Here is a 13,733-nt window from a genome sequence, read left to right as displayed (position 1 = left end):
CATTTTTTCCCCCCTTTCCTGCTGCCACCAGGAGTGAGGTGGCTGAATTCAGGCCACTTACCTAACTATAATGATAGCCACATACTTGATCTCCTTGGCTACAAAGTCCCTCTCAAAGTGACTTGGTTTCAAAATATGGAATCCACTCTTTTCCTTCATAATGTCTCATTCATTCTTTCTGTGAAGCATCTCTTCCTTTTGATTCTCACCTTATCCCAGGACCCAGCACCTTACCTCTAACTCTCCCATATATCCTGCATTAAATCTAGACTCTTTAGCCTGGATCTCAAAGTGTTTGCTCTAAAAGCTTACAAGGCCATCCCATGCATTGCTCCTGTCTTTGGTCCACTGCTGCTCATGTGTATCCCTCTGCCTGGCATTTCTTTCTTCCCTCTTCCTCTAAAGGACAAATTAAGTTCTACCTCCTCTATGTAGGGTTGCCATTTTAAGCAATAAAATACCCAGATAGCCAGTTAAATTTGAATTTCAGATAAATAACAAATAACTTTTAAAAGTACAGTACATACTTATACTTAAAAAATTACTTGTTGTTTATCTGAAGTTCAAATGGAATTAGGTAATCTATATTTTATCTGTTGACTCTATCACTATGGAACTTTTTCTTAATGATCCAATTATCTCTTATCCCATTGTTTTTAGTTCCACAAACATCTAATTCAGTCTTTCATTATATGCTATCTTGTATTATTGATGGTATATACAGAATTAACACTTATTGATCAACTATTCAATATTAGGCACTGTGCTTAGTTCTCTTTATACAATAGCTTATTGAATTCTTAGAAGAAATATGTGGTACAGTAGTACTACTCTGATACCCATTTTATAAATGAGGAATCCAAGCCTTTGAGAAGTTATTTTATTTGTTAAGGTCCCAAAGGTAATTAAACTTGAACTTTCAACTGTCTGTAGGGTGACCAACTTATTCTGGTATCCCTGGCACTGTTCTTGTTTTAAAACTGAAAGTGCCATAACCTGGGAACACTCTCGGTTCCAGGCAAACCCTATATGTCTGACTTCAAAGCCCGGGATTCTATCCTGCTTCCCATTTTTTGGAGAATTTTAATTTTTTCCTTCTCAGTTGGGCTATAAGCTCCCTGAGGACAGGGCAGTATCTAATGGCATTTATGATACTTAGAATTATTTAGTACATGCTTGACAAATGAGGACCAGGAGCTCCCCTCACAGGTCACACCTCTTTTCTTGGGCCTCTTTGGATGGCAGGAGCTGAGGACTGTGTGGGCCAGTGTGCTAGGAGGTGCCCGATCTCAGATGCATCAGAGATCTGAGCGTGGCCAGTAGTCTTTGCAACAGAGGCACACAGTGTCCATGATGTTTCTGGCCATTGCTTGCAAAGATGCTAGGCTATTGTTACTAGCAACGATTCCTCTAAACTGGTGAAATGCAGCTCCTTAGTAGGCGTGTGCTGCCTCACTTGACAAGCTGAACCATGAGAGACTCCCTGCTTTGAATTCTGAGTTAGGGCATGGGTGAAGCTGCAGAAACATCAGCACCTTGTTGGATGGACAGCACCCAAGAAAGCTGAGTGGCTGGTGTTTATTTTTGCTGGGACTGTGCTTTTGTGCAATGGGCACATATCCAAAAAATTAATATATTCTTACATTACTATGTAATAGCCAAGTGGTTAAAAAGATGATACACGTGTTACTGTTATGCCGCAAAGTGGTTGATGAAGTGTCATGTGAAACGGAGAAAGAGTAGGTTTCCATCCCCAAAGGGCATCTGTAAGACTTGTCTCAGCTTCATTTTGAATGCAGGTCATTATTGAGCACATGTTAAATATAAAACCTAAGCTGTCTGTGGAGAAATCATTTATAAAAAGCATTTGCTATTTTAAAAAATCTATTGAAATTGAATTGATAAAGGCTAAGGCTCTCAAGGTAACTATTCTTAGGTGCTTAATTTCACTTTAAAATGCTTGAATTTTAAAATATGCTTTTGTTTCAGGCTTTTCTTAAGAGAGTATACCAGATATGGGGCATAAAGGTTAGGTGGGGTTTCCGTTCTGAAGAGTGCTGACAGATTCCTTCGTTTTTCCCTTGTTAGAAACTCAGGTGGCTTTTCCTCATCCCAACAGGATAGTCTCTCAGCCTATTATTGTGACATTCGAAAGCACTCCTTGTCTAGCCCCAATATATCTTCCCAGCTCATCTCCAACCAGCAGGCACCATAGACTCTTCTCCAGCTAGACTCTTTACTCTCCTCCAAACGTGCATTTAGCCTCCAAGCCTTTCTCTTGCAAAGCGTCATGGTTAAATATTTACTCTCTTGCACTAGACTGCCTGGGTTCAAATCCTGGCTCTGCTACTAACTACGTGATCTTGGGCAAGTTACCGAACTACTCTATGCCTTGATTTCTCCAACTAGCGAATGACACTAAAATATTTCTCCTTCAGGGGTACAATAATTCATGATAGTGCTTAGAACAACGCTCAGCATATACTAAGCACTCGGTAAATGCAAGCTCCTCATTTATATCACTGGATCTCATTATCCTCCCCACTTAGCTCAAAATATATCTCTTCCTTGTGAAGTAAGTCAGACAAAGACAAATATCATATGATATCATTTTTATGTGGAATCTAAAAAAAAGGGTACAAATGAACTTATCTACAAAACAGAAACAGAATTACTGATGTAGAAAACAAACTTATGGTTACCAGGGGGTAAGGGGGGAGGAAGGATAAATTGGGAGATTGGGATTGACATATACACACTACTATATATAAAATACATAACTAATAGGACCTACTGTATAGCACAGGGAACTCTACTCAATACTCTGTAATGGCCTATATGGGAAAAGAATCTAAAAAAGAGTGGATATATGTATATGTATAAGTGATTCACTTTGCTGAAACAAATACAACATTGTAAATCAACTATACTCCAATAAAAATTTAAAAAATATATAGATATCTCTCTTCCTTGAAGCTTTTCCAGATCACCTCATCCTGCATTGGGCTCTTTGTCTTGGGAAATCCCTAGTCTACTGACACTGTTTCTTTGGCAGGCAGTTGATGTTCTTTTCTCCTGCTTGTGTCTTATGACCACACACTAGAGTTTTCAACCAGCTATTTTTGAGCACTCACTCTGCATCAGGCCTTGTGCTCATGGCATCACATGGAGGCAAGCATTCTTTATCTCATTTTACAAAGGAGCAACCTAAGGCTCAGAGAGGTTAAGTGATTTGGTAGGGTTCCACAGGTAGGGACTGATGATTCTGGGCTTCCAATCCAGGCTGCTCATTCTCCCTCCTTTACTAGAAAACAAGGAGTGAATCTTACACTATGGTAGCCTCCATATTGCCCTTTAGGTAGGGGGCACTCAGTGTATTTTTCTGGTGATTTAATGGACCAATATGCTGTTTGGTTGCCTTTCTACCTGTCATTCAGTAGTGCACTAGGGTTGTGATTACCTTGATGATGATAAAGATATTGTGTGATATATTTTGATGGGCCTTGAAAAGACAGACTATAACTTCTTCTTGGGTTGAACCCTGTATGAATCTAAAAAAGCAATTCACACTTATTTTTACTTTAACTGTTCCCTGCTGTTGCAAATATGGTTAGATATGGAATGTCAGAACCGATCTTATTATCAACGCTGTTTTTGTCACAAAGGAGACTTTCTCATGACTCAGTACCAGCTAATTGGTCTGTCAATGGCTTTCTTTGTTAGGTGAGTCATTTGATCCATTGTTGACAAGGTGCAAGCTGCTCTCTACCCACTCTCAGGAAGCTCCAGTGGGTCTGACATTCTCTCAACCCCTAATCAAGATGTTATTAAAGCAGCTGATGATTTACAGTGAACAGGGATGAAGCTGTATTGGTTTTGCAAAAAGCTCCTGGAAAGACAACTTGATGTAGCTTTAGTATGTATGAATGTCTTCCACTTTAGAGTGTGTGCATGCATGTGATACAAAGACAACTTCTGTGATTTCTAAATTCCTTGGACATAATAATCTACCTTTACTGAGACTGAAATCTTAAAGAACCAGGCCCATTCAATCAACAAATGTTTATTAAATTTTTACTATGGGCTCAATACTAGATATGTTCTAGTTACTGAGGATATAGCAGTGACAGAAATAGACGAAAACTTCTGTCCTCCTGGAGCTTCTTCTTTTAAAACTTGTAATTGGGAAAATTTTTTCAAATTTACACAGAAGGAGAAAATAATTTTCCTATTATTCAGCTGTAATAATTATCAATATTTTGTCATTCTCTTTTCACTTATCCCTCCCACCACACGCTCTTTTTTTTTTTTTTTAATGAATTGACATGTTTTTTTAAATTTATTTTATTTATTTTTGGCTGTGTTGGGTCTTCGTTTCTGTGCGAGGGCTTTCTCTAGTTGCGGCAAGCGGGGGCCCCTCTTCATCGCGGTGCGCGGGCCTCTCACTGTCGCGGCCTCTCTTGTTGCGGAGCACAGGCTCCAGACGCGCAGGCTCAGTAGTTGTGGCTCACGGGCCTAGTTGCTCCGTGGCATGTGGGATCTTCCCAGACCAGGGCTCGAACCCGTGTCCCCTGCATTAGCAGGCAGATTCTCAACCACTGTGCCACCAGGGAAGCCCCACACACTCTTTTTTAATAATGGAGCATATTAAAGCAAATTCCAGATATTAAACATTTTATCATAAATTCTTTAGTATGAATCTCTAACAGATAAGGATTTTTTAAAATAAAAACAAAATCATGTCATTATCATACATAACAAAATCAACAAAAAATTCTTGGTATCATTTGATATCCAATTTGGACTAAATTTCCCCTAATTGTCTCAGAGGTTTTTTTACATTTCTTTGTTTGAATCCAGATCCAAACAAGGTATGCGTATTACAGGTTGTGGAGATAGCTCTTATGTCTCTTTTGATTTATACCAGTTCCCCTTAGCTATTTTTTGGAATTGGTTATTTGCCCTGTAGAAGTTCCCACATTTTGGATTTGGCTGATTGCATCCTCCTGGTGGTGTTTGTGATATTCCTTTATGACTCACAATTTCTATAGAATGTTAGTTATATCTAGAGGCTTGATTAGAGTCAGTTTCAATGGGGGGGTGGCGCAGTACTTGAACATCCTAGTGGAAACTGGCCTGATGCTGTCTTTGTGTGCTAGAGATGCTTCTGGAGTTGTCTTGGTGGCCGAAAACTGGAGTGACCAGTATGAAAAACTGAGCTCTGGTACAACAGTGGCAGTTTTGATCCTGATGCCATGAAAAATTCCCTTTGTTCCTTCTTCTTTTATGTCGGACTGTAAAGAAGACTCTTAAAAGTGGTTATGTCACGAGATGTTTGTGAGTGGCGCCAACTGGAGGGCCTGGCACAGGAACAGGTGGTTCTGAAAAATTCATTTGTTATTGTCTTCTTCGGAAGCAGGCTAATGAAAGAGAGAATAAACTTACAGAATAGCCTGAATCTAAATGAGATCAGTTGAATTAGAATACCTGAGGGAGTCTTTAGGGTTTACATATTTTGTGAAAGATATTCAGGTGATGTGAATGTGCAACAAGGAATGAGAACCACAGATTCAGATTATAAGGCTTGTGAGGTCTTCAGTTTGCAGTCCGTTTCAGCAGGCAGTCCCTACTTGAAGTCCTGAGAAAGAAAAGGAGATAGGTCAGGGGAAGGCAAGCCCAAGTAGCATCAGTAGGAAGTTCCTGGGATCTCTGGTGACTATTGATTTGTAAGGATTTCAGTGGTATTGATGAAATTTCTTCATTAATAAATTATGTCATGAACTTTTTTTTTTTTTAAGAATGAGGAAGGGACTTCGGTTTGTGGAATTCAGAAATATGAAAGAAGGAAAGGATGATTCTATGAGCCAACAGAAGAGTAGAGTTGCCATTTATTGATATGGGAAGGTTATGGGTAAGGGTTCTATTTTGAACATGTTATATTTGAGATGCCTATTAATTAACAGATGTCTATTAATCTAGAGCATACTCTAGATTAGATGTTGAGTAGGTAAATTAATATATGTCTGAAGTTCAGGGCTGGAGACAGACATTTTGGAATCATGAAAATAGAGATGGTATTTAAAGCCAGGGACTGGATGAGATCACCTAGTAAATGAGAAACTGGCTTCCTGGAAGTCACATGAAGAAGATTCCTATAGGACCCTTGTAAGGGTTCCTTTGAGGCATATCTATGAAGGTGATTGCTGAGTTATAAAGAATGCTGATAGATTTTTTTTTTTAACTAAATGTTACCAAATTGCTCTACAGAATGTATTTAGCAGTTTAAATTCTCATCAGCAGTGCATGAGGATTCCCATTTCCCCATATCTTTGCCAGTACTGGGAATTATCTTTCTGACTTTTGCCAGGCTGATGGGTCAAGTAGTGGTGTGTTGGAGTTGACTCATGAGAGCTGATTGAGCACATTTCTTCCCAATTTCTTGTTTAGTGACTTCACACTGGTAGCTTGAAATCAGCAGGGGTGAGAGTATCTGTACCATGGAAATTGGCAAACACTACAAATTAGGACTCTCCCTCAACCCCCAGCTGTTTTTAAGATATATACCAGCAGACCAGTGGCTATCGGCAGTATCACACTGTCTTTCCATTCTCTCATTCTTTCCATTCTCTCATTACTAGTGAGTTTGAGCATCTCTTCTGTGTGTGCTTGCTATCCTGGCTTTCCCTTCTGTGAATCACCTATTCCTATCCTTTTCTCACTTTTATCTTGGATTCTCTGACTTCTTTTTGTTGATTTGCAAAAGTTACTTACATATTTTAGATATGAATCCCTAGCTGCTTTTGAATATCTATCTTCTCCCAATTTGTCAGCTGCCTGTTAACTTTTTCCATGGTATTTTTCATTGAAGAGAAACCTTCACTGTGATATAGTCAAATCATCTAGTCTTTTGTTTTAAGGTTTGCACTTTTGCAGTCTTGTCTTATGAAGTAAATCCCTACCCCTTATTCATACAGATTTTCTCCTACATTCTACCTACTTTTCAAATGTAGGTCTTTAATCAATCTGGAGTTCACTTTGAATATGGTAGACATGGGGCATCCAACTCTATTTTTTTCTTCTTAAACTAATCTAGTTTCCCCCAAACCATCTTCTAAATAATTTATATTTTTCTCATTGATTTGCAGCCCCACATTTACATATATTGAGGTCCCAGGGGTCTGCTTCTGACTGTTCTATTCTGTGTGGCTGTTCCATTTGTTTCTGTACTAGTAGCATACTATTTTTATCACTATGTAGTAATGACGTAATATCTGGCAGGGTAGGTTTCCTCTCTCTGCTCTTGTTTTTCAAAATTGATTTAACTATTTAAAATTTTATTTTTCCTTATCTATTTTGTAACTTTATTGAAGTTCCTTAAAGTTTGAGTTCCTGCTGGAATTTTGGTTGGTATAACATTGAATTTATAGAGATTAAATGGACATTTTTACACTGTAAAGTCATCCTATTCATATCTTCTTTTTATTCAATCTTCTTTTATGTCCTTAAATAGAACTTTAAAATTTTCTCCATAAAGTTCTTGCAAGTTGCTAGGTTAATTCTTGAATATTGTGCTTTAGAGTTTTATTGATATTGTGAATGGTCTCTTACAATCTATTATATTTCCTGGGTGCTTACTGATGAAGTAGAGGAAACGATTGATTTTTAGAAATTGATCTTGTATTTGGCAACCTTGTTGTACTCACCTATAATGTCTAATAGTTGATTCTGTTGGGTTTTTTATGGTGATGATTATATCATCTGCAAACATGATTGGAAGATTTTAGGGGTTCTACCCAGTGCTCTGGTATCTATATTTAACTACCTCTGCTAGTTGGTCTCCAATCTGGCACCCCGATTCTAACAGCTGGATGTCTCCTGTACACTCACATTCTGGAAACGAGCCCTTGTCTTCCTCCCCCATGAATCATATCCTGCCCAATACCTCAGTCCATGTACCAGCAGTGACACTGTCTTCTTTTGATTTTTTTTTTCCCACATAGTTTTGTTCATACAGTGGGTAAATTTGTATCCTTTTCTTTTCTTTTTTTTTTTTTTAAAGATTTTATTGATTGATTGATTGATTGCTATGTTGGGTCTCCATTTCTGTGCTAGGGCTTTCTCTAGTTGCGACAAGCGGGGGCCACTCTTCATCGCGGTGCGCGGGCCTCTTACTACTGTGGCCTCTCTTGTTGCGGAGCACAGGCTCCAGACGCGCAGGCTCAGTAGTTGTGGCTCACGGGCCTAGTTGCTCCGTGGCATGTGGGATCTTCCCAGACCAGGGCTCGAACCCGTGTCCCCTGCATTAGCAGGCAGATTCTCAACCACTGCGCCACCAGGGAAGCCCAATTCTTTTGATTTTTTTCCCCTAACCATTTTCTCATGGATTGTGGTCCTGTTAGCCACTGACAGACCTTCCTGATGCTGACATTCTGATTGGCTCTCTGAATTTCTCAATGATCCCTGCTGCTCAATGCAGCATTTCTGTGTCCTGAATGCCCCAAAGCACACCCTGTGTGGATAATACAAAATTGTGGATCAACACAGGCCTTCATGATAGACAGACTTGGGTTTGAATCCTATTTCTGTCCCAGGGCACAGTGAGCAAGTTCCACAGCCTCCTGGAGTCTGATTCTTCATTGGTAAAGTGAAGCAAGTAAGATCCCATAGGTCAGAATCAAACTGTGGTCAGTCAGTAATGTGCCCTTCTCCACATGGATGCTGACCACTGAGGCTGGTCACCTCCTGGGACTGTGGTTTATTGCTACATTGTCCAGGGACCTTGTTGTGCCTTCAGGTATAACTGAATCTCAGTAGCTGCAGCTGGACCATTTCCCCATGTCCCTTCCCATCCCAGTGGACGGTTCATGTTCCAAGTTCTGGCCCCATATCATTACCCAGTCCAACTCCTGGTCTGAGGATTGTATAACCCATGGGGTGTTCCAAGAAGCATGACTCCAATGAGTGCTTGCATTCTTGATGATGGTCTAGGGAGTAACTTCAGTTTTTTCAGTAAAGGTAAGCAGGTGAGTGGGAGAGTCTCTCTCTAATGGCTTGGTATCCTGGGAATTTGCCAAGGTACTGTATAGTGTTTGGGTGTAGCAGAAAAAACTAGTGGCCTGGCTGGTTCTCACAGAGACTTTCATTATAGTGAAGAACAACTCAGCCAGCCACAGCCTGTCAATCACTAACAGTGGTTTCTCAGAGGGATAATTTAAATCAGCAATAAAGTGAACTGTATATGCGGAAAGTCTGCCAACAGCAGCTTCTGTTACACATAGATTTTTATGAATTTCTGTGGCTTACTGACAATAGGGCTTATTTACAGTTGCTTCAAGCCAACCAAGGGCAGATTACCAGTTAAAGAGGTGGGTGGGGTCAGACGAGAACTGGGTGTGACAGAGAGGGAGGCGGAACCCCCGAAGGGAGGAGGAAGCATCTGTGTCACATTATCATCCCTGAGAGTGCATAAGGTGCTGAACCTGCAGGGACAGAGAAACTGGCAGCTGACTAGGGACTGTGGGATGGTCATGGTGTTTAAATGTTGCATAAGCGGTATGAATTTTAGTTGACAGTATGTTCCACCCGATTCCACAATGGGATGTGACTGTCGCAAATGAGTATTTCGATATTGTGAGCTATGCTAATAGAAGCATAGGGCCAAGAAACAGGTGGCAGTCTCTCTCCTCTCTGCACTCAACAGGACACCCCATTCGTTCCTGAGCGTCACATTTAAGAGAGCTCTAGACAAGCTGGGATGCACCATAAAGAGACCCTTAAAATGCTGGTGAGTGGGATCTTAAGCATGTCTTATAAGGAGCAGCCTAAAGGACTGAGAATGCGTTCCCTGGATTCCTTGGAGTTGGACATGATCTGGAGTCTTCAGGGTAGAAATAGAACCCAATAAGGAGGAGATGCAGGGAACTGTATTTTAGCTTCCAAGGTAGGAAGAACTTTTCAACAAGGCTGGTCAAAGATAAAATGGCTGCTTTCAAAGGAAGTGAATTCCTGGTTACTGGAGGTGCTCAACTATGGCTACTTGGTGGGAGGATATTGTAAGGGGCACTCAAGCAAATGGAGGGGGGCCTTTTCCAGGGTCTGGAATCAATTATTCTAACAGGAAAAGATGCTCTAGAGTGCCGGAGCACTTACCTCTGCTCTTGAAGAGTCGTGGTAGACGTTAATTCATTCAACATTTGCTCTTGCCAGGCACTGCATTTGGTGAACGTGGAAGTACAGTGTAGTAGTTGCTATATCAGAGCCAGAACAAAAAGGCCTCAGAGGGAGTTGTTACGGCGGAACACTATTGGCTCCGTGTTACAAACTTCAGTCATGGGGAAACAATGGACTCATTAAGTCCCTTCATTAAGTGTCAAGTAACACCTTTCCTTCCACGGGACGGAGAACCAGGATGTCAGCATTCATCACCACTTTCTGATTCTTGGGGGATGGAGAAGGGGACCAGGAGAGAAGGGGGTGAGAAGGGAGCAAAGCATCAGGGGAAATAAACTTCTGGGACGACTACTCATGCATCCTCTTCTGCCTCTACACTGACACCCTTGGTTGTAATCATTCAACTTGGCCATAGCCTTGACTAGGCTTTTTACAGCAAGACCTGCAAACAGGTAATTGACTGATGGCCCTATTCTGGGCCATGCACGGGGCTAGATACTGGGGAGCCTAAAAAGGGTAAGACGTGGTGCCTGCCCCTAAGAAGGTGTTGGAGCGCTTCCAGCCCAGGGATGTGCGACTGGGAGGCCAGTCAGACTGGTCTAGCTAAGGGCTTTGACGCAGGAGCGTCTGTTCAGCGTGCCATAGGCTGTTTCCCCAAGCATGGCTTAAGGCCAGGCGGGGTTCCGCCGAGAGCCTGCCTCGGCTGCGGTGGAAATATCACAGTGGCGCCCCATTCTCGCAGGGTTGACGCCCGAAGCCCACCAGACCTTCCTAACCTCAAGCCTCAACCGTCGCTCTGCGGAGGGGCTCCAGGGGCAAAGGCAGGAGGCGGCGAGCTCAGGAGCGCGCTCCCCGCCTGTCTCCCCTCCCCGGCGCGTGCGCGGGCCTGGGCCGGAGCCTGCGCGCCGCCGGGGCGCCTGCACTGCGCGCGCGCGCGCGCGCGCGCCGACCCCGCGTGGGGCCTGGCTCCGGCGCGCGCGGCGCGGAGGCGGCAGGCGGGAGGGGCCGGACGAGGTCGCGGAGCTGCGCTGCGCAGCGTGGCGCAGCGGGAGGCCTCGCGGCCGGCTACCGGAGACCCGTGCGGGGCGGAGAAGCGCGCCTCTCAGCCCCCTCTCCGCGCCCCTGCGTTCCCCGTCGGCCGCCCGGAGAGGACCGGAGGAGGCAGGTGGGGCGGGAGGGCGCGGGGGCTCCGGGCCGGGCGGGCGGGGGCGCGGGTGCTCAAGGACCGGTTGGCGGTTCGGGGAGGGCGGCACGGAGGCGCTGGGAGCCCCGCGGTCGCCTGCAGTGGGCGCCGGAGTCGCCGGCTTCTGGAGGCCTCCGTGGGGCGAGGGCGGGGTTGGAGCGGCCCACAGGCGGGGACCCGGGTTTCTGGTTTCCGTTCCTCACCGCCGGTTTAACTTCAGGATGAGATGCTGCCAGGTGTGTGGGACGGGCTGGACCGCACGGCGGAACTGAGTTCCGGTCCCCGCTCCGCAGCTCCAGTCTTGACCGCCCCGACGCCCTTGGGAGAGCCTCTCGCGCGCAGTGACGGGCAGCGTGCTGTACCCAGCCCTTCGTGGTTTTCCTGAAAGGGGCCCCTTCACATCTCTCATGCCTCCCCTTGCTTATTAAACTGTTTGAGAAACCTTTTGCCGGTGAGAATTCAAAGCTAAGACAGATGACTCTGCTTCCAGTCGTTTGCTACCACGAGATTCCTTAATTCTAAATCATGGGAAGGGAAGTTAGGGAAAACACTTGCGCTGAGACTGCTAAACAGAGACGCTTCATCCTTGTGGGTTAAATTGATGGGTTTATAATGTCAGCTTTCTTTTGAATTAGATGTCAGGTTGTTCATTAATCCAGAGACTATGTAGGCAATTTGGATTTAAACTCTGAGACAACGTTTTGATATGTATCAGAGGAGGATATTCTCATGGGATAATAACTTGCTGTATGTTCCCAGCTAGACTGTGCTTCACATTGTAGCAATGTCATAGTATAAATTGGTGCCTTTTAAATATTTCAATGAAGAAACGCCCTCCTTTGAAACATCCGCCAAATACTTTAATTGTACTTCACTTTCACATTGACATTTGTCATTTATGTTTCTTCTGCACGAATTAAAGTAATCTAAATGGCAGAAGATCACGTGGTGCGGGACATGTAGCAACTGTGCAGAGAAAGCAGATAATTGAAATTGGCAGAAGTCTAGCTTTCTGCATTTTTATGAGGCAAAGCCATCCTGGTTCCATCCTATTTTGCTAACATAAATATGCATTTTGAAATACTCTCGTTTGATATGGACTACCTGGGCTGTAAGATTGAATCTTGAAATAGAATGAATATGTTTATTTGTTTTATAGAAGATTTGGCATATGGTATAGTATTTTGAAGGATTTATTTCAGACGTTTCAGATTTATCAGAAACAGCCCTATCAGCAAGGCTTTTAGAAAAATATTTATATGATGTCTTTTATGGCTTATAACAACTCCAATTTTGAAACATACTAGTGATCTTCATGTTATAGAATCAACTTAACACTTTATCCCAGTGTAAATCTGCGAACATCTGGTTACTTTTAGGCTTACTGTTCCCTTGTTAATTATGTATAATTAAGTATGCTACCATGGGCTTGCTTAGGTTGTTAGCCTTTGTTCCTTGTTGTTTCAGGCATTTGTATATTGTTTTCTTGTCTAGAGTTTGATTCAGTAGAACTTTCTGTGATGAGGGAAGTGTTCTTTCTTCAGTGTTCAATATGGTAGCCACTAGACACATGTGGCTTTTGAGCACTTATATGGGGCTAGAGCAGTGGAGGAGTTGAATGTTTAAATAGACACATGTGGTTCGTAGCTACCTGGTTGGGCACTGCAGCTTTAAATTATTCCCTCAGGAAGCCTTCACTGGCCCCCTTGAATCCAGCGCTTATTTCAGTTATACAGTAACTACAGCTTTCTTGTAGCAATTCTGCTCTTGCCTCTACTTGAGGGCAAGGGCATATCTATTTCCTTTACCTTTGCTATGCCAGTCTAAGACTTAGAAAGAAACAGTTGATAAATATTTGTTGAATGACTAAATGAACTTCTTGAGGGCAGGTATCTTTTATATTCTCTCTAGGGCCTAGATCTAATGAACTAAGTATCAAATACTGTACATACCTGCTTAGTGATTGAACAGATTTCATGTAGGTAACAAATAAATGGGTTATTGGAGATATGTTTAAAATGCTTATTTTGGTTAGATTATGTTTTTTGGTATCTCGTGAAGATAAACACTCATGACAGAATACTATATGAAATTGAATGAAAGACTCATGGTTCCAACTCGTGTGGATGCAGCCTGGATTTCCTGATAGCTGAGTAGCTCAAGGATGCTGCTCTTGAACCATAATCCAGATAAATCTGAGGGAGTCTCTTCGCCTCAGTGAGGTTCCTTAGTGAGGCCCTAATAGCCCTGAACCACTTTGAAGAAGTTAATGGGCATCTCCACTCACCACCATTCTGTGTTAGGGCATTGACCAGGTATCTCTGAAAAAAAATACAAAATATTAGAGCCATGTTACAAGTAGCATTTACTCAGAGCTGAT

The 13,733-nt window shown here is 42.7% G+C and overlaps 1 protein-coding gene and 1 long non-coding RNA gene across 29 annotated transcripts in view; one reads left to right on the top strand and one right to left on the bottom strand.

Annotated features, from left to right (window-relative positions):
* Window positions 1-912: 912 nt before the first annotated feature.
* Window positions 913-11,669, bottom strand: LOC309611873. 2 transcript variants are annotated; one of them, XR_014234798.1, is made up of 3 exons: window positions 11,557-11,669; window positions 10,150-10,437; window positions 913-5,638 (listed from the first exon to the last, which is right to left on the bottom strand). It is a non-coding gene; the product is annotated as an uncharacterized lncRNA (long non-coding RNA). The 2 variants fall into 2 exon arrangements; XR_014234799.1 differs by lacking the exon at window positions 11,557-11,669 and adding an exon at window positions 10,947-11,056.
* The window catches only part of CLIP4 (CAP-Gly domain containing linker protein family member 4), an 87,245-nt gene continuing 84,678 nt past the window's right edge, over window positions 11,167-13,733 (top strand). For 25 of the 27 annotated variants that reach the window (XM_082356744.1, XM_082356736.1, XM_082356746.1 and 22 more), the window contains exon 1: window positions 11,666-11,804. The gene's annotated coding sequence lies outside the window, so the exon portion shown is untranslated. Of the gene's footprint in view, window positions 11,336-11,665; window positions 11,805-13,733 lie in introns of those variants that run through there. The other 2 variants (XM_082356742.1, XM_082356733.1) reach the window with 2 other exon arrangements.

Source organism: Balaenoptera borealis (genome assembly GCF_965194805.1).
Source record: "Balaenoptera borealis genome assembly, chromosome: 15".
NCBI classification, from domain to species: Eukaryota; Metazoa; Chordata; class Mammalia; order Artiodactyla; family Balaenopteridae; genus Balaenoptera; species Balaenoptera borealis.
This window is presented reverse-complemented; position numbering and strand designations above follow the sequence as displayed.